Source organism: Coturnix japonica, chromosome 26 (genome assembly GCF_054131305.1).
Source record: "Coturnix japonica strain WE chromosome 26, WE-NBRP24, whole genome shotgun sequence".
Classification (NCBI taxonomy): Eukaryota; Metazoa; Chordata; class Aves; order Galliformes; family Phasianidae; genus Coturnix; species Coturnix japonica.
Genome location: NC_140688.1, coordinates 5,004,020 through 5,028,046, shown reverse-complemented (window position 1 = coordinate 5,028,046; position 24,027 = coordinate 5,004,020). Strand labels below are relative to the sequence as shown.

The following is a 24,027-nucleotide window of genomic DNA, read 5'->3' as shown; positions in this document are numbered from 1 at the left end:
ACCGAAACCGTAGTTTCTGTTTTGGCTGTCAAAATGGTGGAGTTTCTTTGGGAGGGCAATAGCTGGGCTTCCTGTTAGCAGGCCCCCTCTGAGAGATTGGTCTTTGCTTGCTGCTTTGCTGTGCCTACCTGCCTGCTCCCTGTGCTTGTTCCTTTTACCTTTCCGCGCTTCTTTTCCCTTGCTTTGATGCTTTCCCTTTCAGGGCTCCTTTTCTCTTTCAGTGCTTTGCCCTTTTTGTACTTCTTTTCCCTATCAGTGTTGCTTTATGCTGTTCCTTTCCCTTTCAGGTCTCCTTTTCCCTTTCGCGGCTGCTTTTCCCTTTCAGGGCTGCTTTTCTTTATCAGTTCTGCTTCTCCCATTCAGGGCTCCTTCTCCCTTTCAGGGCTGCATTTTCTTGTTCCTTTTCCCTTTCACTGCCGCTTTTCCCTTTTAGTCTTGCTTTTCCCTTTCGCTGCTGCTTTTCCCTTTCGCTGCTGCTTTTCCCTTTCACTGCTGCTTTTCCCTTTTAGTCTTGCTTTTCCCTTTCGCTGCTGCTTTTCCCTTTCACTGCTAATTTTCCCTTTCACTGCTGCTTTTCCCTTTCACTGCTGCTTTTTCCTTTTAGACTTGCTTTTCCCTTTCACTCTTGTTCTTCCCATTCAGTCTTGCTTTTCCCATTCACTGCTGCTTTTCCCTTTCACTGCTGCTTTTCCCTTTTAGTCTTACTTTTCCCTTTTAGTCTTGCTTTTCCCTTTTAGTCTTGCTTTTCCCTTTTAGTGCTGCTTTTCCCTCTCACTGCTGGTTTTCCCTTTTGGTCTTCCTTTTCCCATTTGGTCTTCCTTTTCCCACTTGGTCTTCCTTTTCCCATTTGGTCTTCCTTTTCCCATTTGGTCTTGCTTTTCCCTTTTAGTCTTACTTTTCCCTTTCACTGCTGCTTTTCCCTTTTAATCTGCTTTTCCCTTTTAGTCTTGCTTTTCCCTTTTAATCTTGCTTTTCCCTTTTAATCTTGCTTTTCCCTTTTAGTCTTGCTTTTCCCTTTCACTGCTGCTTTTCCCTTTCACTGCTGCTTTTACATTTTAATCTTGCTTTTCCCTTTAAGTCTTGCTTTTCCCTATTAATCTTGCTTTTCCCTTTTAATCTTGCTTTTCACTTTTAGTCTTGCTTTTCCCTTTTAGTTTTGCTTTTCCCTTTCAGTTTTGCTATTCCCTTTCACTGCTGCTTTTCCCTTTCCCTGCTGCTTTTCCTTTTTAGTCTTGCTTTTCCTTTTTAGTCTTGCTTTTCCTTTTTAGTCTTGCTTTTCCATTTTAGTCTTGCTTTTCCCTTTCAGTCCTGATTTTCCATTTTAGTCTTGCTTTTCCCTTTCATTGTGGATTTTCCCTTTCACAACTGCTTTTCCCTTCTGGTCTTGCTTTTCCCTTCTGGTCTTGCTTTTCCCTTCTGGTCTTGCTTTTCCCTTTCAGTCTTGCTTTTCCCTTTCAGTCTTGCTTTTCCCTTTCAGTCTTGCTTTTCCCTTTCAGTCTTGCTTTTCCCTTTCAGTCTTGCTTTTCCCTTTCAGTCTTGCTTTTCCCTTTCAGTCTTGCTTTTCCCTTTCAGTCTTGCTTTTCCCTTTCAGTCTTGCTTTTCCCTTTCAGTCTTGCTTTTCCCTTTTAGTCTTGCTTTTCCCTTTCAGTCTTGCTTTTCCCTTTCAGTCTTGCTTCACCCTTTCACTGCTGCTTTTCCCTTTTAGTCTTGGTTTTCCCTTTTAGTCTGTCTTTTCACTTTCCCTGCTGCTTTTCCCTTTGACTGCTGATTTTCCCTTTTAGTCTTGCTCTTCTCGTTTAGTCTTGCTTTCCCTTTTAGTCTTGCTTTTCCCTTTCACTGCTGCTTTTCCCTTTCAGTCTTGATTTTCCCTTTTAGTTTTTCTTTTCCCTTTTCGTCTTGCTTTTCCCTTTTAGTCTTGCTTTTCCCTTTCCCTGGTGCTTTTCCCTTTCCCTGGTGCTTTTCCCTTTCCCTGGTGCTTTTCCCTTTCCCTGGTGCTTTTCCCTTTCCCTGGTGCTTTTCCCTTTCCCTGGTGCTTTTCCCTTTCCCTGGTGCTTTTCCCTTTCCCTGGTGCTTTTCCCTTTCCCTGGTGCTTTTCCCTTTCCCTGGTGCTTTTCCCTTTCCCTGGTGCTTTTCCCTTTCCCTGGTGCTTTTCCCTTTCACTGCTGCTTTTCCCTTTCACTGCTGCTTTTCCCTTTCACTGCTGCTTTTCCCTTTCACTGCTGCTTTTCCCTTTCACTGCTGCTTTTCCCTTTCACTGCTGCTTTTCCCTTTCACTGCTGCTTTTCCCTTTCACTGCTGCTTTTCCCTTTCACTGCTGCTTTTCCCTTTCACTGCTGCTTTTCCCTTTCACTGCTGCTTTTCCCTTTCACTGCTGCTTTTCCCTTTTAGTCTTGCTTTTCCCTTTTAGTCTTGCTTTTTTCTTTCAGTCTTGCTTTTCCCTTTCTCTGCTTCTTTTCCCTTTCACTGCCACTTTTCCCTTTTAGTCTTGCTTTTCCCTTTCACTGCCACTTTTCCCTTTTAGTCTTGCTTTTCCCTTTCACTGCTGCTTTTCCCTTTCACTGCTGCTTTTCCCTTTCACTGCTGCTTTTCCCTTTCACTGCTGCTTTTCCCTTTCACTGCTGCTTTTCCCTTTCACTGCTGCTTTTCCCTTTCACTGCTGCTTTTCCTTTTCACTGCTGCTTTTCCCTTTCACTGCTGTCTTTCCCTTTTAGTATTGCTTTTCCCTTTCACTGCTGCTTTTCCCTTTCACTGCTGCTTTTCCCTTTCACTGCTGCTTTTCCCTTTCACTGCCGCTTTTCTCTTTTGATTTTGCTTTTCCCTTTTAGTCTTGCTTTTCCCTTTTAGTCTTGCTTTTCCCTTTCACTGCTGCTTTTCCCTTTCACTGCTGCTTTTCCCTTTCACTGCTGCTTTTCCCTTTCACTGCTGCTTTTCCCTTTCACTGCTGCTTTTTCTTTTCACTGCTGCTTTTCCCTTTCACTGCTGCTTTTCCCTTTCACTGCTGCTTTTCCCTTTCTCTGCTGCTTTTCCCTTTCACTGCTGCTTTTCCCTTTCACTGCTGCTTTTCCCTTTCACTGCTGCTTTTCCCTTTCACTGCTGCTTTTCCCTTTCTCTGCTGCTTTTCCCTTTTAGTCTCGCTTTTCCCTTTTAGTCTCGCTTTTCCCTTTTAGTCTCGCTTTTCCCTTTTAGTCTCGCTTTTCCCTTTTAGTCTCGCTTTTCCCTTTTAGTCTCGCTTTTCCCTTTTAGTCTCGCTTTTCCCTTTTAGTCTCGCTTTTCCCTTTTAGTCTCGCTTTTCCCTTTTAGTCTCGCTTTTCCCTTTTAGTCTCGCTTTTCCCTTTTAGTCTCGCTTTTCCCTTTTAGTCTCGCTTTTCCCTTTTAGTCTCGCTTTTCCCTTTTAGTCTCGCTTTTCCCTTTTAGTCTCGCTTTTCCCTTTTAGTCTCGCTTTTCCCTTTTAGTCTCGCTTTTCCCTTTTAGTCTCGCTTTTCCCTTTTTGTCTCGCTTTTCCCTTTTTGTCTCGCTTTTCCCTTTTTGTCTCGCTTTTCCCTTTTTGTCTCGCTTTTCCCTTTTAGTCTCGCTTTTCCCTTTTAGTCTTGCTTTTCCTATTCACTGCTGCTTTTCTCTTTAATCTTTCTTTTCGCTTTCACTGCTGCTTTTCTCTTTTAGTCTTGTTTTTCCCTTTCTGTAGAGAGTGTTTTTTACAGCTAGTTAGCTGAGAAGGGTTGTAATCACGGTGCAGCTAGGCAAGCAGCTATAACACCTGCAAGGACAGCAAGAATAACAAGATGCCTTGGGATGGTGAGAAACTAGCCATGGTTCTGGGAATTCAGCAAGGGAGTAGCTTTCAGTTGATAACAACAAGCTGTTAAGATACTCGGGGATAGTATGTAATTGGGAACCAATGATGAGCTGCACTTTTGCAATATGTATGAGCTAATTATCCATATTATAAAGGTACACGCAGCCAAGGGTTAAATGAGATTCGCTGATCATATGTCAATGACAGGTGTGGTCGTCTGCTTTTCTCCCGCCGTTCTGCAACAAACACCTATATACAAATTTAAGAACACAACGGAGTAACTGTTACTGTTTATTAACAACCAGTTTTAATAATATGATAAAAGTATGTCCTGAGAAAGGGGAACAAACATGCTTCTTCAAGGTTTTTTAGCTGTTCTGGATCTCAGCCGTCGCTTGATGATCAGATGATTACTTTCCTTCTTTTGTTCCTCAGATTCCTGAAGAAAACATTTCAAAAGTTACTCATCTTTTCACACAAGACTGACAAGCTCTTCTTGACCCACGCAAACATATTTCTTCCCCTAAATGGATTTCAGAATGGAATTTGCTTATTATATTTTATTCAGAAAACTATGGGATACCGAGATCATTTTAATGCAGCTTAATCACTCCGCCAGCTTCCTCTGCTCCATATGTGCGCGTAGCAGTACCTGCTAAAGGAGCGCTGCCTCAACACCACGTGCGTGAAGGCCAAGCACAAACAGACATTTTCTGTTGGGGTGACCTTCAGTGAGAACTGACAACTGAGGAGTGAGAGCGAGAGCAAACCCAGGCTCTGTGGGAAAGCATCTGGCGTGAGTCTCTGCTGCCAGCCTGCACTGCAGCAAGCACAGCCGTGGCTGCCAACTCTCACAGAGGGTGGATTAGGGATTAGAAAGTGCAGGAAGAGAAGACAAAGGCAAGGGCTGTGTGCTTGCAAGCCCTTGCTGCCTGCTAGGGTGCAGTCTTGTGTAACTTAAGTCTTGTGATTGGAATAACACCCACTACAGAGGGGTGTAAGATCTAGGAATATAAAGGTATGCTAAAGGATTCAGTAACTTTCTAGAATGAGAAATATGAGTGCAGACAATCAGCATTTCTCTCTAATTTAGATAGGTGATCTGACCTGTCCTTTATCTGGCATGTAAGGCCATGAGAGGTAGCACAGTGGATTTTGCTGAAGAAATGGGCCAAATTTGGTTGGCTGCTCCACCTTTTATCTGTGAATTGCACGCATAGCAAGGCAAGAGACCCCAAAAGATGGGCAAAGAAGGAAGATGGACATCAGTTTTTATGTTGGTGCGCCGAGCCTTCACATGGGATTCTTGCACTTTCCCAGCGTCTGAACGGGAGTCTTGATTTCCAGACATGGGAGCAGATTTCCCATGGACATGTGGCTCACGGCTGACAGTAAGGCTGGTGTCCATGCGAGGATGAGCTTTGCTACAGAGGCTCAAGGAGATGCGGCAGTAATGGCATGGCCCACCTCTTGTTCCCCTCTTGGCAGGCTCTCTGCCCTCTGATGAGATTTCTTTGGCTGGGGAACTGCACAATCACTTCTTCCTTACCCAGATGCTCTCCCAGAACTGGTTGCATCTGGCTATCCGTGGAACTTCCAACTTTGCTGGCAAATACATTCAAAGCTTCAGGAGGTAGGAGGGAATGCATATACGAACATACACTTATGTATATCCATTTGCTACCTTGCAGGACAGTATCATCACAAGTGCTGTTTCTATGGAAACAAGACTAAAAATACAGAATAACAGAAATTAGAGTCTCATCTAACAAGTATTTTCTATCCTGGACAAGGTTATTCTCATTTATATACTGTGCCTGCACATGTTTGCATGGAGACGGGGTTTCATTTTGTTTTGTTGGTGCTCTCGACTGCTCTTACATGCAGAGCCCCTCAGCAATAGTCCTGCTGTTATTTCTTCTGAAAAGAAATGCTGCATTGCATCAATATGTGCTGCTGAAGCACCTCAATGAGATCAAGAATTGACGTTAAGGATTCTTCCCCATCTCAGCTGCTTTGCAGCTGCGTCTCCAGGGCACTATAGCAGGTGCCCAAAGCAGGCAGCTTTTGCCCTTTGGCTCAGGGCAGCCACCTGCTTTGCTCCAGTGCTGGTGGTGTCGGAAGGGCACTGCAGGCACTGATCTGCCCTCACCTCACAGCTTTCCCAAACAGGCCTTTGGGGCAGCAAAGCACTGAAGCACCAACAGTGTGTTGTGTGAACCCCGTGCCCTTCCCCACTTGAGCTGCCCGGGCCCACTAAAAGCTTTAAAAACCCATGAAAGTGCTCTTGCAATTTGCATATAAGCAAGACTGCACTTCAGAAAATCTTACATTTTACTTCATAAACATAGGCATCTGCTGCTAATTAAAGTAGCAGCATATAATTATACCCTTTCTTATTAGTAGATATAGAGTCTGACAGTTGCTTAGATACAAAATAAGCGACCACGGATTGTCTTCTGCACTTTAACAAGCAGAGAGAGCAGGAACAATAGAAATGTAAACTTATTCTATATTATCTCTGGTAAGTGCGCCTGGGAAAAATGTTTAATCTCATTGGTAGCTTGTAATTTTAGCTCTAAGGTTCTTCAGCAACCCCTCTGTTTTCCACAGTAAAATACCAACCAGTTGGTTCCTTGCCCCATCCTTGGAGGTGTTCAAGACCAGGTTGGACGGGGCCCTGGGCAACCTGATCTAGTAAATGTGTATGTTTGGTGGCCCTGTTAGGCAGGGGGGTTGGAACTACATGATCCTCGAGGTCCCTTCCAACCCGGGTCATTCTGTGATTCTGTGGTTCCTCTGGGGAGAGCAGTGAAGCTCCTTGGGGAAGGTGTCGGGCAGGAGGAGTGATAGTGGAGCTAGTAGACACCATTTTTCAGAGACCCCATCTTCTGGCTTTTTATTCCCAGGGAAGTAATGTCTGCTTCCTGATTAAAATAAAACCAGTGCAATCCAGGATTGTCACTGTAGACAGAGGCAGATAAACAGGAGCAAAGTGAACTGTGTGCAGAGCGTAGGTAAGGTTTTTAAAAGGCGGTGATGTTGCCAAATGTGGTTGCCTTATTTTCTAATGGGTTAAGTTTGCAGCCAAAGCAGCCCGGATGTGACAAGATGGATCTTCAAAGTCCTTACTGCTTCTCGTCAAAATACTCATGACGCTGTAGTGAAAAATCACTTCCCTGCCCCACTGAATATGTCAGCTGCATCCTGAGAGGCACATTGCAGTGCGTGACCTTTTCTTTCCTCTTGTTCTGCTAATAACCCCCAACTTTCCTTGCTCGCAAATCTAAAACTCTGTTGATACACCTACAGTCTAAGTGCTCTTGTTATTAAACTGTAGGGAAGGTAATCAGAGCAGCTAATGCCACGATAATCCCCCTGATCCATACTGTTATCTTTGGAGATATCAGAAATGATGCTGCCTGTAAAAGCGATGATGTATGTTCTGGTTAATTCTGCACTGGGAAACATTTGAAGCTAACCTTCAGAGTGTTACATGCTGGAGGCTGCAATGGGATTTCAATTGCCTTTCTTATTGACTAACAAAAAGTGCAATATTTCTCAGCAGAAACCACTGGCTTATTTCTAAAAAGTCATAGTGATAATAAGAAAGTTCATTTTGGGAAAGGTCCTTCTTCCCTCTGCAGCACTGTGACACCTAGGCAAAAGGCCAAGGCTCATAGGGATGGGCAGCAGCCTCCCTTCCTTCTCCCTGTGTGGGGCGTTAGGAGTTGAAGAGAGACATGAAGCTTCCCTTTGCGATGTCAGCTGGAGCAGAATTTTGGGTATGGCTTCCCGTGCTCTGAAGACAGATTTGGTGGGCTGTTGCTGTTCTCTCTTTTTTGAAGCATCACCAGTTTTAGGTTCTGCGTTACTGTTTTGGCAATGATGCCAAGGAGATGGCACAAACACTTTGCCAGCCTACTTGGTGCTTTCCAAGCTGGCCAGATCTACAGCATGGGCATTGCTGGCACACCTTCTGGTTCAAAGTTTTTCTGCTATGGCAGCACTGGGATGCCAGTGGAGAAAGGCCAAGGCAACTCTTTCTCTCGCTGTGCCAGTCCCTGGAAACCACCTTGCCACCTCCTCCCAGCCTGCACACAAACCAATTGATTTGCTCCACTCTCTGAGCCTCCTGGCAGCCCACTGTGAGCTGACACAAAGGAAGACCCACAGATCAAAAGAAACCAGCACAGAGACAAGGGGAAAGCATTACAGGAAAGCAAAGTGCTGCAGTGAAGTTCTCTTAGCATCTTTTTCCATCTCTGTTTTTGTTACTGGGCGATTTCCTTTTCATTCCCAGTGTGATAGAAACTTTATCATCCCAGTAACATTAATTTGCTAGATCCACCCCTCTCTGAAAGACTCCTGACAAGAGGACTGCATGGCAAACTCCTGTGCTCTCTGCCTCCCCATCGAGTTTCTCAAATATTCTGATGTTGTCTCAGAAGTGCCTTTCTTCTGCTGTTTTTGTTTCTCAGCATGAACTTTATGGTCCCCAGAGGTAGATTCAGAGCTTAAAGGTAAGTGAAATGCAGTGTCACTGGGTGTGCTTCAGGCTCTTCCGCATGAAACGCAGAAACAACAATCTCTTCACCTCCTTCCAAGCATAACTAAAGCCCTATTTTCAGTAGAACAAACTCATGCAAAAATTCCATAAGGTTCTTAATAGAGCCAGCTGAGTTTGCTGCTCACCCTTTCAATCCGTGGGCATTTGACAATTGTGAGATGATGTTATTTTAGCGAGTATCTGACAAAGCATCTGGTAAATTTTGCCCCCCTATTTTTCAGGAAACCAGATTTCAAGGTAAGGTGATCTTAGAGGTTGCCTATTGCAGCCGTGCTTGACATTTTGGCTGCAGGCAAGACATGCAAGTGCACGGCTGTGCTGTGCCAAAAAGGTATTTCTCTTTTGTTCTTGGTGTGAAGTCTCATCTAACTCAAGTACAGGTGAAGAGGTTACCCAGTGTTAACAACAGTGGGCTTTCTCCGTGCCTGCTTGCAGGTATAGGTTCTACTAACAAACCATGGGAGACTCACATGTGGTAAGAAAAGCAACCTCCAATGAGCTTGCATAGTTTCTCTGTTCCTTACTATCCCGTTTTTTTCATGCACTTTTCATTACAGCTCCTTTTTTTGTACTTCACTGATCCCTCATTCTTTTTAGAAAGACTTTTTTTTTTTAAATAGCTTTTAAAAATACAGCTTTCTTATAAGATGGGCTCCTCAGGCAGCACGCCTCCCTCGAGACAACAAAGTAGGCATCTCACACAGAGCCCTGAGAGGCTGTGGATGTCCTGCCCATCAGTTCACTGTTTGCTTTCCCATCACCCTGCTGAGGATTCTGCTACTTCAGTGATGCTACAGCAGCAAATAGACTTCGTCTGTTTTAGGCCTTCGCAAGGCAAAGGGTGACAGCTCCCAGCTGTCTGCACAGGGCTGCAGGAGGAGGCTCTTCATATGAGCAAGTGCTGCCCATGGATCAGCTGGTGCAGAAACATTGCTTCCACAGGTCCATGAGCTCTCTGTGCTGGCCAGTGTCTGTGTGGGCTGAGGAAAGGGGCCCAGGGGAGAGAGGCTGTAAGGTGGTTCAGTACCAGAATAGGAAGGGACGTCAGGGAGCATCATTTTGGCTGCACCTGGGGGCTCCTGTGTGGGCTGGTATAGGGCTGATACCACTTCACCACATGAAGGGGCTAGGCTGAGAGCCCCCACAGCAGATGTCTCTCCTTACATACACACTACAAGTTGCTGTAGATCCAGGAATGAGTTCCTAGTGCAATGTGTATGGTCTGGGAAGGAAGGTATCTGAGAGGTGGAAATGTAATCCTCCAGCAAGAGTGGAGGTAAAACATCAGTGTACCAAAGGGGTTTTGTACATCCCCATATATGCTGAAGCAATATTTAATTTGTGCTCTCACGAATGCACAGAGCTCATCAAAGCTGTAAATGCAATAAGCTTTTGTAAACTGACTCACAAGAAAGGAGGAAAACTGGGGACCTGGGAACTGCTCTGGAGACTCGGCATATCATCTCGATAAACTGCCGTTAGCATCAGTGCATCAGAGAGCCTAGAGCAGGGTCCTGTTGGCAGTGTTTCTCTATTGGCTATGGGATATCTAAGAGCTACAGCTAACTGATTCCTTGCTGTACCTCAGTGTATCTAGCATCTCCAGCTTTAGCAGTATGTCTGCTAAAAGGCGTCTTGGAACAATCTGAAATACAATAAGTGCTGTTGTACAGAAAGCTGTTTTTGTGTCTGCAGTCCAGGCAAAACGGGTAAACACCTATACTGTCACAATGGGGTCATGTTGTTCCCTCAATAAAAAATAGGGTTTTCGCAGCATAGGTTGCTAAAATTTGCTAGTCACAGCATATTTGAAAAAGAGCCTCCAATTTCCCTGTTAGCTAGTGCTCTTTCTCTGCCATAAACAGTAATGCTCGATCAAACATCTTGATGCTGTTATAATGAGCTGTACCTAATACCTTAACGAAAACATCTGTGTAGGCTAAAAGGGAGAACAGACTTTCTGGCTCTCAGCAGATTTAGAGCTCTGTATCTGATGCAGTCCAGCCAGATAGTCTCTGTTCATATCTTTCCCTGTTGGCTTTCTTCTTTTCCTACATCTGCTCAGGTAGCACTGGGTGTCCACGACCAGTCACAAGTCACCAACCTATACAGATGTTCTGCTTAGGGCTGTGCCACCTGTGGAGAGGAAATCCAGCAGTGATGGGAGTTAGTGGTTTCTTTGCAAGCCCACCCCATGTGCCATGTCGTCCTGTTTTCCCCTTCAGTAGACCTTTGATTTCTCTTTTTTGCAGGCTGCTTTCAATATTCTGTTTCTCCAGATACTGGTGCCCTTCTCTTGCATTCTCTGTGTACCCCCATGCATGTAGTACCTCATGTAGTAGCACGTAATACCTCATTCATAAAATTTCCCAGGCACGCTTCTAGACCCAGATAGCAAGGGCATTTGTTAACTGAGACAGGATTTCAACCTGTGTGATGCAGTATCTGTGGAGTTGACAGAGCCTGCGGAAAGCTGACAAGAGATGATTTCATTCAACTGTGAAGCCTTGAACCATGAAGATCGCAGCGCTGCTCATCCTTTCAGAGCACTGTCATCATTTGATAGATTAATCAGGGTTACTTAGCAGGGATGCTTACCTGGCAAGGCAATTCCTTAGCTTTTGTACCCCTTGAGTAAAAAACTCAAGAGCAATGAGCAGCTGCATCTGGCTCCAGCAGCACTATTAAACTCCAATACCAATGGGGTATTCAGTGAAGGGTATGAGGGCTCCATGTCTTACAGTTGATTTTTTTCTCCCTTGAAGATACCTCTGTATTTTGTCTTCGGTGAGGTGAAAATTTCACTGTAACCCGCATTGTTGCATCTGATAATATTTACAGAGCTTTCTGCCTTAGTAGCCTTGAAGAAATTCCTGTCTCTGGTTTATATTTGCTATGAGCAGACCAGTGCACGTTACCATTGTTGTTTAAAGGATATTTGTGCTTCAAGACCTTTTGTGTAGCATCTCTTTCCAGCTTTGGAGTCAGACTTTCTGCTCCTCCCCTGCAGGTCTTCATGCTTCCTAAAGCGTGCCCGTGGGCACAAGATGAAGCACACACGTACCAGTGTCCTGAGGCTCAAATGCTTTCTGTCCTCAGGAAAGATCCTGAAAAGCCTTTTCCTAAGTGAAGCTCTGGCCCTTGTTTGGGTTGGCTATGAGCTGGCAGAGACAAGATCCTTAATGCTACCTGCATGCATGCTTAGATTGGATTTTATGGCTTGTGAGCCTTCCTGCAGCCCTCTGTGTGGCAGCCTGACATTTAGGCTTCTTTCTTCTTCCATCTTAAAGAGGGGTCAAAAGCAAGTTAGCTTTCTGCCTTCTTTCTTATCTGATCTGGTCTTTGTACCATGATCTGAGCTTTTGTCACCTGCGTGGACAGCTTATATTAACACTGATTTTAGTTTCCAGTCTTTGATCTGCTCTCTTCTAGCTATTAATCGTCTTATCTCGTTCATCAGTAAGACTGCTTTTCCCCTGAGGGGAGATATTCTCTTCCTCTGCCCCGTTTTCCTTTATATTACTGCTACAGCATGTTTGCAGTGCCTGAACTTGGCTCTGCATTGTATTTTCTCTAACTTCTTGCTTACAGATGCAGATTATCAAATAACATTCCATCTGCAAATGGACTCTTAAATTAAGCTTCATAGTATCTGAATATCACCACGCTGCAATCACATCAAGACTGAAGGGAGAAACACGTTTTGCAGAATGGCAGTGTTGTATTTCAGATTGGAGTCAGCCTCTTGTGAAAGCAGCCAACACTTTTGCTCCAACTGGAGCATACTGATGCTTCTCTTCTGTGACTCACTTGAGGCTGCAAATCTAGCTCAGTAACATCTTATTCTTGGTAACAGTGATCTTCAGAATCCCTCCAGTTTTGGAAGGCTTGTATCACATTTTTTTTTCCCCAAGGACTGAGCCATAGGTGGGCTATGGCTTCTAGGCTGCAGACCTTGTGTATGTTTTTATAAACCTAAAGGAAAGAACTAATATCTTTCCTAAACAACTTAGTACAAGCTGTGCTACGTTACTTGAATACCCTTTCCAATTAACATCTTCTGTGTACAATTCTTGAACGGCCACTAATTTGTGTTTGCTCCATTTTAGTGTAGCACTGTTTAAGACATCAGTTTATTCATTTAATTATTTTAGCCACAGCAGTGGCACTCCCAAATATACTTTTGTTCCACTGTCCAGGTAGCTTGTCAATGTGCATATTGTTAATGCTTTTGTTTTCTTCTTTGCTTTCCCTTCTTTTTTTTCCCTCCTGCAGTTCTGCTGCAGTCAGCCCTAGAAATATCTTGAAGCATAGATTTCTTCTCTGTGCTAATTCTTTAAATGCCAAAAAGTCTTCCTGCTTCCATATGGAGGCTTTTAAGCTTTTTCTTATGCAGAAAACAAACATTTTCTGACAGCTGCAGAGGAATTCAGCCTGCTCTGGCATTTCAATACAGACACCTTTTTGCTTGCTAGATAACCACTTTGGGATGAGAGGTAGTCTTAAAAGTAGAATTTTATCGAGTATTTCCTTCCTTTCTCATAACAAAATTCAAAGCCTTTGGTCTACAAATACATATGACTTGTACCTGCCTCACTGCTTCTGAGTGTTAGCAGCAGGGTGCAATGAAGCCCTGTTTTCCTGAGTTACAGAAGGTCTTCTCCACCTGCACAGAGGCTTTTTCACCTCCCGCTAGTGCTGTGCAGTGGGAATCAGGGCTCATTTGGAGCAAGTGTAGATGACCTCTGGGTGCTCACAATGCAATGAAAATACAGTAACCCCAAATACAGAGCTTGCTGTACCTAACACATTTACTTTGCAGATCCCTTTGTTCAGATTCCTGTTGCACAGAGTGATATGCTTTATCCTGCATAAAGATGGGTCACGCTGCTCCTGGGAGTGCAGGCTGTACAACTTTCCACTCTCTTCTGAGAGCATCGTGCCTGACAAGTCTCTCTTCGATCTCGCTAGACCCTCAGTAGCTTCCAGATATCCAGACAAGAATAAATGCCAGGATGTTCTTTCATTCTTCATTGTCAGAAAGGATTGCAAGATCATTTTTTCTACAGACTGACTGAACTTGCTCTATCTATCCAAGCCTTTTCCATCTTCATATTAAATTACTTCCTCATATTTCTACATCGGGCTATGATGAGTACAGCATATGGGAAAGTTAATAATGAAAAAGCAAAGAAGTTAAAAGTAAATCTGGAGTTTTAAATTTATTCACGTTAAAAAGCCAAGTGCTACTTTAAAAATTATTTCCTATGTTTTCACAGTGTTATTTCAAAAAATATCTCCACTAAGAAAGCTAAAAATCAAATGTGAGTTGAAACTTTTTTAGTTTCATATGATGTTAATGAAGAATCTGGGCAAAACAACAAACTCTGAACCCAGATTGCAAAGTCTGTACAACCAAAGGAAACAAGGGGGGGTACCTACTGGGGGTGATGGCTGACAGGCAAACCGAGAAGAACGTGAACCCGAAGTACTTCAGCCAATAGGAAAAGGGGGAAGGGCTCACTACTGTTGGGGTATAATGATAAAATAGAGGCTGTGTCCCTCGGTACTTTGAGACATTCCACAGGGGAATGCCCCAGTGAATTCAAAATGAGAGAGCTGAAGATTCGCCTCTGTCTCTTTTTGGGATGATTGAATAAGCCTGCTGGAGCAGAAATTTTCCAAACAACTGGTTCAATGGTTCACCCACAGGTCTTAGGAGAATGGGAGGAAACTGGGGAGAGGCTTATGCATTTCTTTCTGCCTTTCTCTTGCCTGTGACACAGAGGTAGTACTGCAGCATGCAGAAAGGCTGCTCTGCTGAAGAGTGCTGAGCACACTGCCAGCTGCAAAAAATGTCATAGTGTGAGATTTAAACAAGAAAAAACAAATTAGTTCTCCTCACCCTATCTTGGAATTTTGAGGTGTCTGTGGGACTATTTTCTAAAGGCTGGAGGGCTGGAGGTTTGTGTTCTCTTCTCTCCTTTTGCTTTTTAAAAGATAGCTAAATTTCCTGTGGGATTATGTGGCTTAAAAAGCCGTAAGAGAGGGAAGTCTGAATCCTCGGGAGCAGTCATTGCCCTGCACAATGCAGAATGTGCAGGCAGGTGGGTAGGAAGGCTGTTAGTGTACAAAGATTTGTCTTCGTGCATTTTCATCCTGTGAGGACTGTTCAAAAGCTGCTCTTGTTTAAGGCAATTGCAGAGATTATCATTGATGAAGAGTGATTTAACAGTTCCTAGGTGCCATACATTCACTGTGCTGGCAATCCGGGCTCTCCAACAGCCTCCCCAAGGGCGGGCCTACAGCTGGTAAGGACATGCTTAGAGGCGGCATTTTTTCTGACTACTAACTTGAAAAAGTGGGCCAACTACTCCTTGGTGTGAGCAAAGGAGGGACATCAGAGAGTGAGGGTGGCTGCAAGACCCCTCCCAGTGCCACGCTGGCCCCTCTGCCCCAACAGCTGTGTGAGGCCTCACCTGTGGCCTTTACCCACCCCTGCCTAGGCCCTGTTTCAGCCCTTCTGAGGTCTGCACCAAAGGATAGCTGCTACAGATCATGCAGGTATGTGTATGTATGCTGTTTTGGTGGGTACCTAGCTCTGTTTAACACAAGTTTGGTTGGCAAAAGATGTCTGGGTGCCTCCTCTCTCCTGCTCCACCATGCAAGACTTGCGCTATGCAGGACACATGGCTGGAACTTGCCTGCTTGATGTGCTAAAGCTATCCAAGTCTCTGTTGTGTCAGCTTTATAAGTCAAGAGGAGCTCCACCTGAGGCTTTCTTTTCCTTTCTCTGGCCAAGATATCTCAGCCCTGGAGCTGCCAGCTAGGGTGTGGGTGGTAGCCGGTGTGCAGGACTCCACCAGAGCTCGCTGCTTGCTTTTCCCAATGTTAGCAGGGAGAGCTGAAGAGTTTGAAAGGAAAGAGGATAACTTCCTCAGTTGGAAACTAGGGGTGTTGGTAACTCTGGGAGTCCTTTCTAGCCTTGTATTTCCCATCCCCTTCCCCTGTGGGAAACCTGAAGGAGCAGAAGTAATCTACTTCCCGCTGCTTAGCTGTATTTATTTTCCACTGCCTGCCTCTCTGCCTGCAGCACCACTAATGTTCCCAAAGCACCTGAAGTCATTTATTTTCTACCTCTGCCTATGGCAGTGGTATTGCACCCTAGAAGGTTTTTCTTGAAACCTTCTGGGCTTTGTTGGGTGCGCTCTAGGCATGTGAGAAAATAAATGGGCATAGAAGCAGTATGTGTTAAATCCACAGCGGGTGTCTAGACTGCCAAGGCTTGTATATGTTTTCACTTCTAATAAGTGTACATAGATATATTACTAAGTATCTAGTAGACAAACATACTCTAGATGCTGGAAACTTGCTGCTCCTATGGTCCTCACAGGAGCAGTTTGAACAGCATCACCTTCCCTTTATAAACACTGTAACATTTCTCTAAGAACTTAGATTACTTTTGATGCTCTCCATTTAATTAGGAAAATCTCTGCTTGTTTTACAAGCTTTTCTGGGTCATCCAAAGCCCTGTGTGAGAAAAGATGCTTTGATGTTGCTGGGGTTGTGCGGGTCTCCCTGCTCTGAACTGAGCTATGCATGCATAGACCAAGGTTCAGCATTTTGGTTAAGAGGAAAGGAGCCAGTCAGCTGCTTTTTCAAAGAATGATGAGGTTTAGAGTGATTAAATGTCTACAAGCTTCTAAGGTAACAAGGCTTCAATTCTTCTGTGATTATAAATGGCTGAGAGTCAAAATGGGACTATTTATTTCCATGAGTGACTGCGTAGGAAGTGCCTAGTTCATGCTGTGAATAACTTGTGTTTTTCCTCTTCTTCATTCCCTCGGCTTCTGATGGTCTCTTGCAGACGAACTTAGACACATTTCTATTAGCTGTCCCCAGCTGGTGTCACTGGCATCTCCTAGATCTACACCAGCAGTTTTTTGGCCTCAGTCATTAAAAAATACATGAGTAAAAATACAAGTCACTGGCTCCAAGGTGGACATAGTGAGCTAGGCTGCTTTCCCCAGTATCTAGCCAGTCTGCATCTAATGGTGAGCCTGCAACCAATAAAGTCCTGAGGAAGGCACATAAGATGTAAAGCCTTCCCCCTCTTATTTCCCTTGGACTGTTTTTCCCATCTTTCCTCATGTGTTTTGCTAGCAGAAGCACCTGTTGTTTGTCAGACAGCTACTTAAGACTTAGGCTGGAACAGGCACATGATACAGTCAAAACTTTTGTAATTTGAACTCCTATGTAACTTTCCTACTTACCACAGGGGAGATAAATCCTCTTACCCACCTGTCAGGTAGGCCCAACAGAGCAGCTGGAAAGAAGAAAACAAGCTGTGCATGACCATCCAATCCCTGCTGACCATTGCGGGTGTTGCTGGGAGCATGCTTTGCTTTCTCCTGTGTAGAAGATATTACCTGGAGCTTTACCTCTGGGGTCTTCCTAGGCACTCTGGTGCTGAAAAGTCCATTCTGCTCAGCAAAGTCATCAGAGGTGAAAAAAGCAGTTTGAGCAATTGATAGAGCTTAAAGTTACAGATGAAAAGGGAACTTCTCATCAAAGGCTTCAACTTTTTCTATAATGTTGCTGCCCCCAGGCTTGCTCTGCTGATGACTCTCTGTTGGCCTGTGCTCCTTGGGGTCATAGGAAAACTGCTTTGTCTGTTGAAGATGGGGGTGGAGGAGGAGAAAATAATAAGTTGGTCTTTCTTTTTTCTTATTTTTTTCCTCTCTGGAATTGAAAAACATGCAGTTTTAGAAGACATTATGTCAGTCTGTTCCTGCTACGGAGCAAGATTAGTGTTGTATACAAATGGAGATGTTAGGAGAAAAATGTAATGCAAAACAATGTCTTGTTCCCATGCAAGCTAGAGTGGCTGCATAATAAATACAAGGCATCCAGTCTGTGTTTAACATGCTTTTTTGAAGCCATGAAAAAACCTTCAGTAAAAGTCTCCTAAAAAGCTATGAAATGAAAAAGTAGCAGCTGATTCTTACAAATGTTTCTTCCTGGAGGTTTATGTTTATCTTCAGTATTTTTGTTTAGGATTGTTTGACCCTCACACAGCCCTGTGCAGAGGGCATATATAAAATCAGAACAGCTCCATTTTGAAACACGTGGGGTGGCTTCTGAGCTCACTGGCTCTGCTGTAACTAACACTGCAGCACCTCTCTATCTCTCTCTTAAAACTGAGACATCAAAAATGTTTTCTCCAGCCTCCTCCTCCTGGCCACACTTCACCAACATGTACCTTGCAGAAGATGAGGGATAGCAATCCATGAACTTTACGGCTTCAGTGCTGGGGTTGTTCCTGGGCCAGCTGCTCCTCTGGGTCCTGCTGATGGTCAAGGTATGCATCTCTGGAAAAAGCTGGCTTCTGAAGCAAGAGGTATAGCATTGAGACCTATTTGAGATCAGTTCAAGTGCACTGATGAGCTGCAAAGCAATAAGGCATCTAGTAGGAACACGTAAGGTGGTATTTCAGCACTTGCCAAGGAAGGGCATTTATCTGCTATTAAGTCAGCACCCATCAGGATAACAACTAATTGAAACCAAAGGGACCGCTCACAGCGTAATATACCAGGCAACGTGAATAATGATAATACTATTTGGCCCTCAGTTAGTCATCTACAGTTTCCTTCTAGAGCTAGAGAGCTCTGGCTGTATCTCCTGCTGCTGCACGTGGGCTCTGTGTGGATTAATTTGTGCCTCTGAAGAGGGGTGACTGCTGCTCATGTCTGCAGGTGTTTGGCCCAATCTTACCCCTTCCATTTAAGAACTGAAAAATCAGTTATTTTTTTCTTCCTCCTTTACCACAAACTATCTGGGGTCTCTCAAGTGTCTCAAATAAATCTTTCTGATTTCTCTTTGTGCCTGCTAAATTATGGCATCTTTACTGCAGGATAACAAGCCTGGCTGCCTCCCAGCTGGTTTCTTTGCTGGTTGCCCAGCTGTTAGCCTGACCAGAAAGGTGACATGGATGTCTGTCACAACGCAGGGTTTGCCTTTTCTTTCACATTACTTATGTTGCTGTAAGTATACTTGATGAGGTTCAAACACATGAAGTCTGTGGGAATGAAAATTCCTTGTTATTGCCCATTAACATCTATGCAGGGAGACTGGTACTCAACAGTACCAGTGGATGGGGATTTTTTTTCTTACTGCTGGGCTTGTTTCTTTTTGTAATATATCTTCCTGGAAACTGATTTTGGTTCTCCCGTTGCTGTCTGTGAACTTTAACAAGTAGACAGACTACTGTGATGGCTGCTGCTGCTGAACAATATTGGATGAGCAGACAGGGTTAGTGCTAAGTTTTGGAACACACTCAGCATGTGCCCCTTGAAGTCTGGATTCTTTCCTGGGACTTGAGGTCCTTCTGTGGACTGCTGCTGTGGCATTGCCTCTGCTCATTAGATTTGATACTTCTGTAAGTATAGAAAGGTGGCTTACTGTTAATAAGCTTCTCTGTTAATCTCAAGCGTGTCCCCTTACTCTGTAAAATCTCCTTGCAAACATAGACTCCGAATCTCATCTTGGCTGTGCTTCTTCATTTCTGTTTGTGCCATGCATTGCAGTAACGTATCATTTTCTGAATCCTGCCAGGAAGAATGTCTGCTATTCTTCATAGTCTTCTTTATAAGATGGCTTCTGTAGTGTTAGTCCTTGCCTGCTCTGGGAAACAAATACTTTGCTGACAGTGTTTTTCACTGATACATCTTGCTGTACTATTTTTGAAAGCTGGTCTCGTCTTTGCACTTGGGCAATTCTCCCTTTAGAAAATGTGACAATGAAACCCATGTGGCACCTTTTGTTTTCGCCATAGCTGCTGATGAGTCATTGGTAGGAGACGCTCTCAATGAATTTTAAGTTTGCGCAGCACCAAATGAAAGTACTTATTTGGACACTTCCAGTCGATGTTGTGCTCAAGCACAATAGCAGCAATTAACTTGAATGTGATTATTGTGAGGTCTGGTTTTGATCCCACCAAAGATGTCCTCAAACACATCCTGCACTGTGAGCTACCAGATCTGAGGGTGGGAGGGCAAAGCACAAGGATGTGTATTTTGGCCACTTCTGAAAACAGAAGCATCTGGATGTAGATTCTGTCTAAAGGTCTCACCCTGCAAAAATGTCAGCCATCATAGTACCAGATTAGATCTTCACTTAGCTCCAGTATGTTTATCAAACTGCAAGGTTTTGCTTCCCCCATTCCCCTGCTTCTGCAGTCTAAAGCTGCTGAGGAGTTTCATAAGAATATGTAGCTGTAGTTCCTGTAAATGGGTGAGAAAAATGAACTGCCAACAGTCGTATACTTTATCAATTAGCAGACTGGAGCTGGAAAAAAGAATTATGCCCACCTGTCCTCAACAGTTTCCTGTTTACTGGATTTATTGAGCCCATTCATCTTGACTGAAACATACATCTGGATATGCAGGACTGCTGCTTAATATGTGTGAAGCGGGGGATTTAAAAATCAATCATATTGAGGAGCAACTATTTTCAGTCCTTCACTCTTTCACATTTCTGCCTTTTCACTGTGTTCTCCAAGCTGTGAAAGCTTTTAATTTCAGTGTGTTTGACTGACACCCCAGAGGATGTGACTCATGAGTTAAGGGATGGACAGGAAGTGTTCAGTGGTTTCTCAGTAGGGATACATCTGTCCTGAGGCAATTCTCCTTTTTAAGTGGCAGGGGGCTTTAGTGGGAAGAAAGAAGGTTTTGACCAGGAATTATAAAGGGTATCTAGTAGAGGCTTCTAAGAAAAATGCTCACATAAATTCTTCTAATTCTGTGCTAACAGGGACTTGTCAGTGAGCATCCAAAGGTAAAGTTTGGCCAAGTTTGATCAGCACAGAGAGCAGAAAAGGATGTGGCAGCCCAGAGTGCCTTCTTTCCCCAAGTTTCTCTGGTTGGAAGAGCCACTTCTCTGGTCTTGACAAGAGGTCTAGAAAGAAAAAGACAGATTCTGCCTACACTAGAAATAAAGCTATGCAATATGCCTACGTTCTGACACAGAGCTCCATGGGCAGTTTTCTGTGGGCAATTTCTTATTCTTTCCTTGCTTCCTTATGCTGTTCTCTTTGTCATGGTGTCAAGATGTCCTGTGGATTTTATGACTTGAATTAGCTCATGCTAAGTAATTTACCTGAATGTTAACTATATAATAACACAGGGGAGGTTCAGGTTGGATATCAGGAAAAGGCTTCAGCCATGGGGAGGCTGGGCACTGGAACAGGCTCCCCAGGTCAGTGGTCATGGCTCCAGACTGCCAGAGTCTTAAAAAGGTCTATTGGTCAGTTTAATCCTACAGCCTAAGCTGACTAGAACAAGATATGTTGCAACTATAATGAGTCTATTTATTTCAGTGTATTCTTATTTATTTATCTTTCTGTTCCATGGGTTCAAACTCAGCTATAGCCCTAATCTATTTTATATATGGTTTTCCCTGGCTTCAAAGTTTTGGTTCAGACCCCTAGGAAAGTGCAGAGAGTTTCTCCAGACAGAAATCCGTTCAGCTTTCTGATGTGTCATGGAAAGACTTTCTTTGGGTGCTCATATGTGGAGCCAGTGAAGCGTTTTGAAGCGTCCCTCACCTGCAGACCACTCTTCTGACTGCTTTGTGAGGGAGACGCTGGGTAAGGGATCTGTGAAAAGTAAAGCAGCTTGAAGCTTTTCTTGTGATCTTGCCAAGCGGGATAAATGGCTTCCCCATTTAAACAGGTCAGCCTCTAGGAGGTTTCTTTTCCAATTGGCTGCTGTGTTAGGGCACTCTGGGAAGACATTCTGTGATGTCTCGGAAAAGTTCAGAAAATGCATATAATGTTTCTCAGTGTTAAATTCTTTCATTACCATTGAAGGAACTTCTGGGATTTTGCTTTTTTATTAAAGAAGTCTACAGGTGTGTAGGAATCAAACTTCATAAGCTTATGAACTTGAAGCAAATGAACACATTTCCTCCAGTTTCCTATGGCTCTAATCTCAATAGGCTTTGATAATATAAGAAGAGGGAAAGGACAGCTTGTGGTGATGGACAGTTTAATCTCACCTGCCTGCTGTGAAATACACTGGTCGATCTAGAGAACTGCAAAGTATAAATTGCCTTTTTAATACTGATAAACAATAAAGGGGTAAACAAAAACTTAAGGAAATATTACAACCTAATTGTAGTTATCTGCTGGGATCAACAAATCTGGTTCATCCCACAGCTTCTGCTGTTTATTGAGTCTCTCAGCCCCACAGTAATTATTTCCTTAGCCCTTAGTTTGTTTGTGCTGTAACAATGGCTTGAGGATGAGAAATTCTGTCCATGTTTATTATGCAACCAAAGCAGCTGACCAGCTAAGTATCTGTCTGATTTTTTTTTATCAAGGAGTTTGTAAGCAAACTTATAATCTAAATGATGCCCTGATGTAATGTAAAGAAAGGGAGGTGATGGATAATCCTCTACCCCTCTCCATCCCATTCCTTACAAGTCAATAAGCTGCATTCCGTGCTACTTCAGGCTGTTTGCATGGAAAAGAGGTAAAGAGGGAATAGACTGAAATTATGTAACTTGTTTAATCGTAGAATTATAGGGCTGGCAGCAATGCTTCAAGTCTCCCTCACACCCAGCCTTTACTTGTGCCCTCGGAAGAAGCAGGATCCTTTCAGAAGCTCCGAGCTGAGTCTCGCCTCTCTATCACAAGGCAGAGATGGATCTTACCAGATTTTCAGGCTGATCTGATGAAAGAGAGATGGAAAAATGCTACATCCTGTCAGTTTACAATCAGGCAGCCTCCAGGTGCCACAGCTTGGGAGTACAAACACCATGAAGAGCATCTGTTTGAGAAGATCTAACGCAGGGAAAGAGAATGAAATTGAGACTGGGCAGAATATCAGAGCAATGTTTCACAGCAGTGAGGACTACTGAGTATGACTGGGAAAACAGCAGAAATGATCTTAAGAGTGGGGTGATAACTATGAACCAACCCATGCACACTGCCCTGTAAAGGAGGAGGAGCTTGTTATCTGCCTGGTGGGGAAACTGTACATCAATTGGTTGTTTGCAGTCTAATGAAGGATCCAAGTGTGCTGCCCAAAGGTGGACATTTTCACTGATTTATGCCAGAGGAAGACTCCTGGTAGCACTTCAGCTCAGTCTGATTTCAGTGTGTTGCACTCATGTCTTATTCTAGTGAATTAGGCCAGAGTAGAGTCCTTTGTTAACATAGGGTGGTCAATTGTATTTTGCCTGTAAAGCTTTATTTTTTATGTCTTTTTCTCCTTTTGCTTCAGGATCCCAAGTCCCGAAGCATTTAGAAGAGCAGGCTCAGTTAGAAGCACTGTAAGGGCGGTGGAGATGTGTGGCTGCTTACAACTGTCATGGACAGATGTCATGGGAGCTCAGCATTTTGAACAAGAGACAGGCAGAGCTGTGCTGTCATGTCTAAGGAATATGATCCCCGTAAGAGGAATGATATCTGCTATCCTGTAGGGCATCATGTTGATGGGTGATGTTAGCCTCTGAACTGCTTTTCATGACACTTGAGTGGGTCACTGGTAGCTCCCCAAAGAATTAACTGCTGTGGTGACGTGGGAAAAGATGTCTGACCTTGGATAGCTGGCCTTTGTGCCTCAAGCACAGCAGCTGGTGTCCTCCCTCTGCAATTGTTTTGTGGGAGTCTGGGAGGGCAGGCAGGCAGGCATGGAGACATCCCTTTCACAGAGCAGAAAGGGGCTTGTCTGGCTGTGCTTGTATGCTTGAAACGTGGAATGAACTTAAATATCCCCTTTAACTTTCTTAGAAGAAATCCCATTTGCATGTTACACCATTATTAGCAGAGGCAATGGGACAAACACTGGTATCCTGTTAATTATGGGCATGCTAATGATATATACTTCTGCAGTCAAATAGCTCTGTAATTCTATTTCCTGTCTTAATTTTGTGCTTTGCTGTTTGAAATGTTAATGAAGCCAGAATTCTCAAAGGTCATCCTCTGAATATATCGGCTTTTTTATTTTTTATTTTTTTATTTTTAATTTTGTTTCAGAACAATTTAAATGAGGTTTTGTTCTTAATGTTGCTAACAATGTTAACTTTTCTGTTTAATTAATGAAGGTGTAGGAATATGCCTTGGCCCTGGTCAGCGAGCTAAATGAGAACAGCTCTGTGTTCTTCTCTAAACCATTCCCTGCCATTTTCAGCCCTGATATGTGTCCTGTTGCCTTGTTTCCCCCAGCAGGCCCTGCCTCTTTCTCTTCAAAGATGACATGGAAGAATAGTTAAAGGAAAAAAGAAAAAACAAGAACAAAAAAAAAACCAACAGAAAAGTGCAAATTTAGCAGAACTGAGCATTGCATTTTCCACGAGGCCATTTATCATCCTCAGAAAGTTTAGGTTCTTCACAAATAATAAAGCAAAGAACTGGTAATTGCAGTTTTCGGCTAATTGGCAGAACTGTGTCATGCAAAAAGGAGAATTTCTACACTGCCTTTGCTGACGATACTTGAAGGTTGTTTTAAACTTTCTACTAAATTAAGTGATTGTCCCTTGTCCGGGTTCAATGTTAATCCAACAGGTGGGGTTTTCATTTGTTTTTAATACTCTTAGATGACGGGGAAGTGGCAAGTGTAAGAGGTTGTTTCCACCAACTCGATTTGTGTGATAAAGCTCT

At 43.7% G+C, this 24,027-nt stretch overlaps 1 long non-coding RNA gene across 3 annotated transcripts in view; it reads left to right on the top strand.

The window, feature by feature from the left end:
* The window catches only part of LOC146756730 (uncharacterized), a 37,619-nt gene that overhangs the window by 196 nt on the left and 13,396 nt on the right, over positions 1–24,027 (top strand). Inside the window, exon 1 of one of the 3 annotated variants that reach the window (XR_014937328.1) lies at positions 14,330–14,927. The exons of 1 other annotated variant lie outside the window; for it this stretch is intronic. This is a non-coding gene — a long non-coding RNA (uncharacterized LOC146756730). Of the gene's footprint in view, positions 1–14,329; positions 14,928–17,087; positions 17,725–24,027 lie in introns of those variants that run through there. One more of the 3 variants, XR_014937327.1, reaches the window with a different exon arrangement.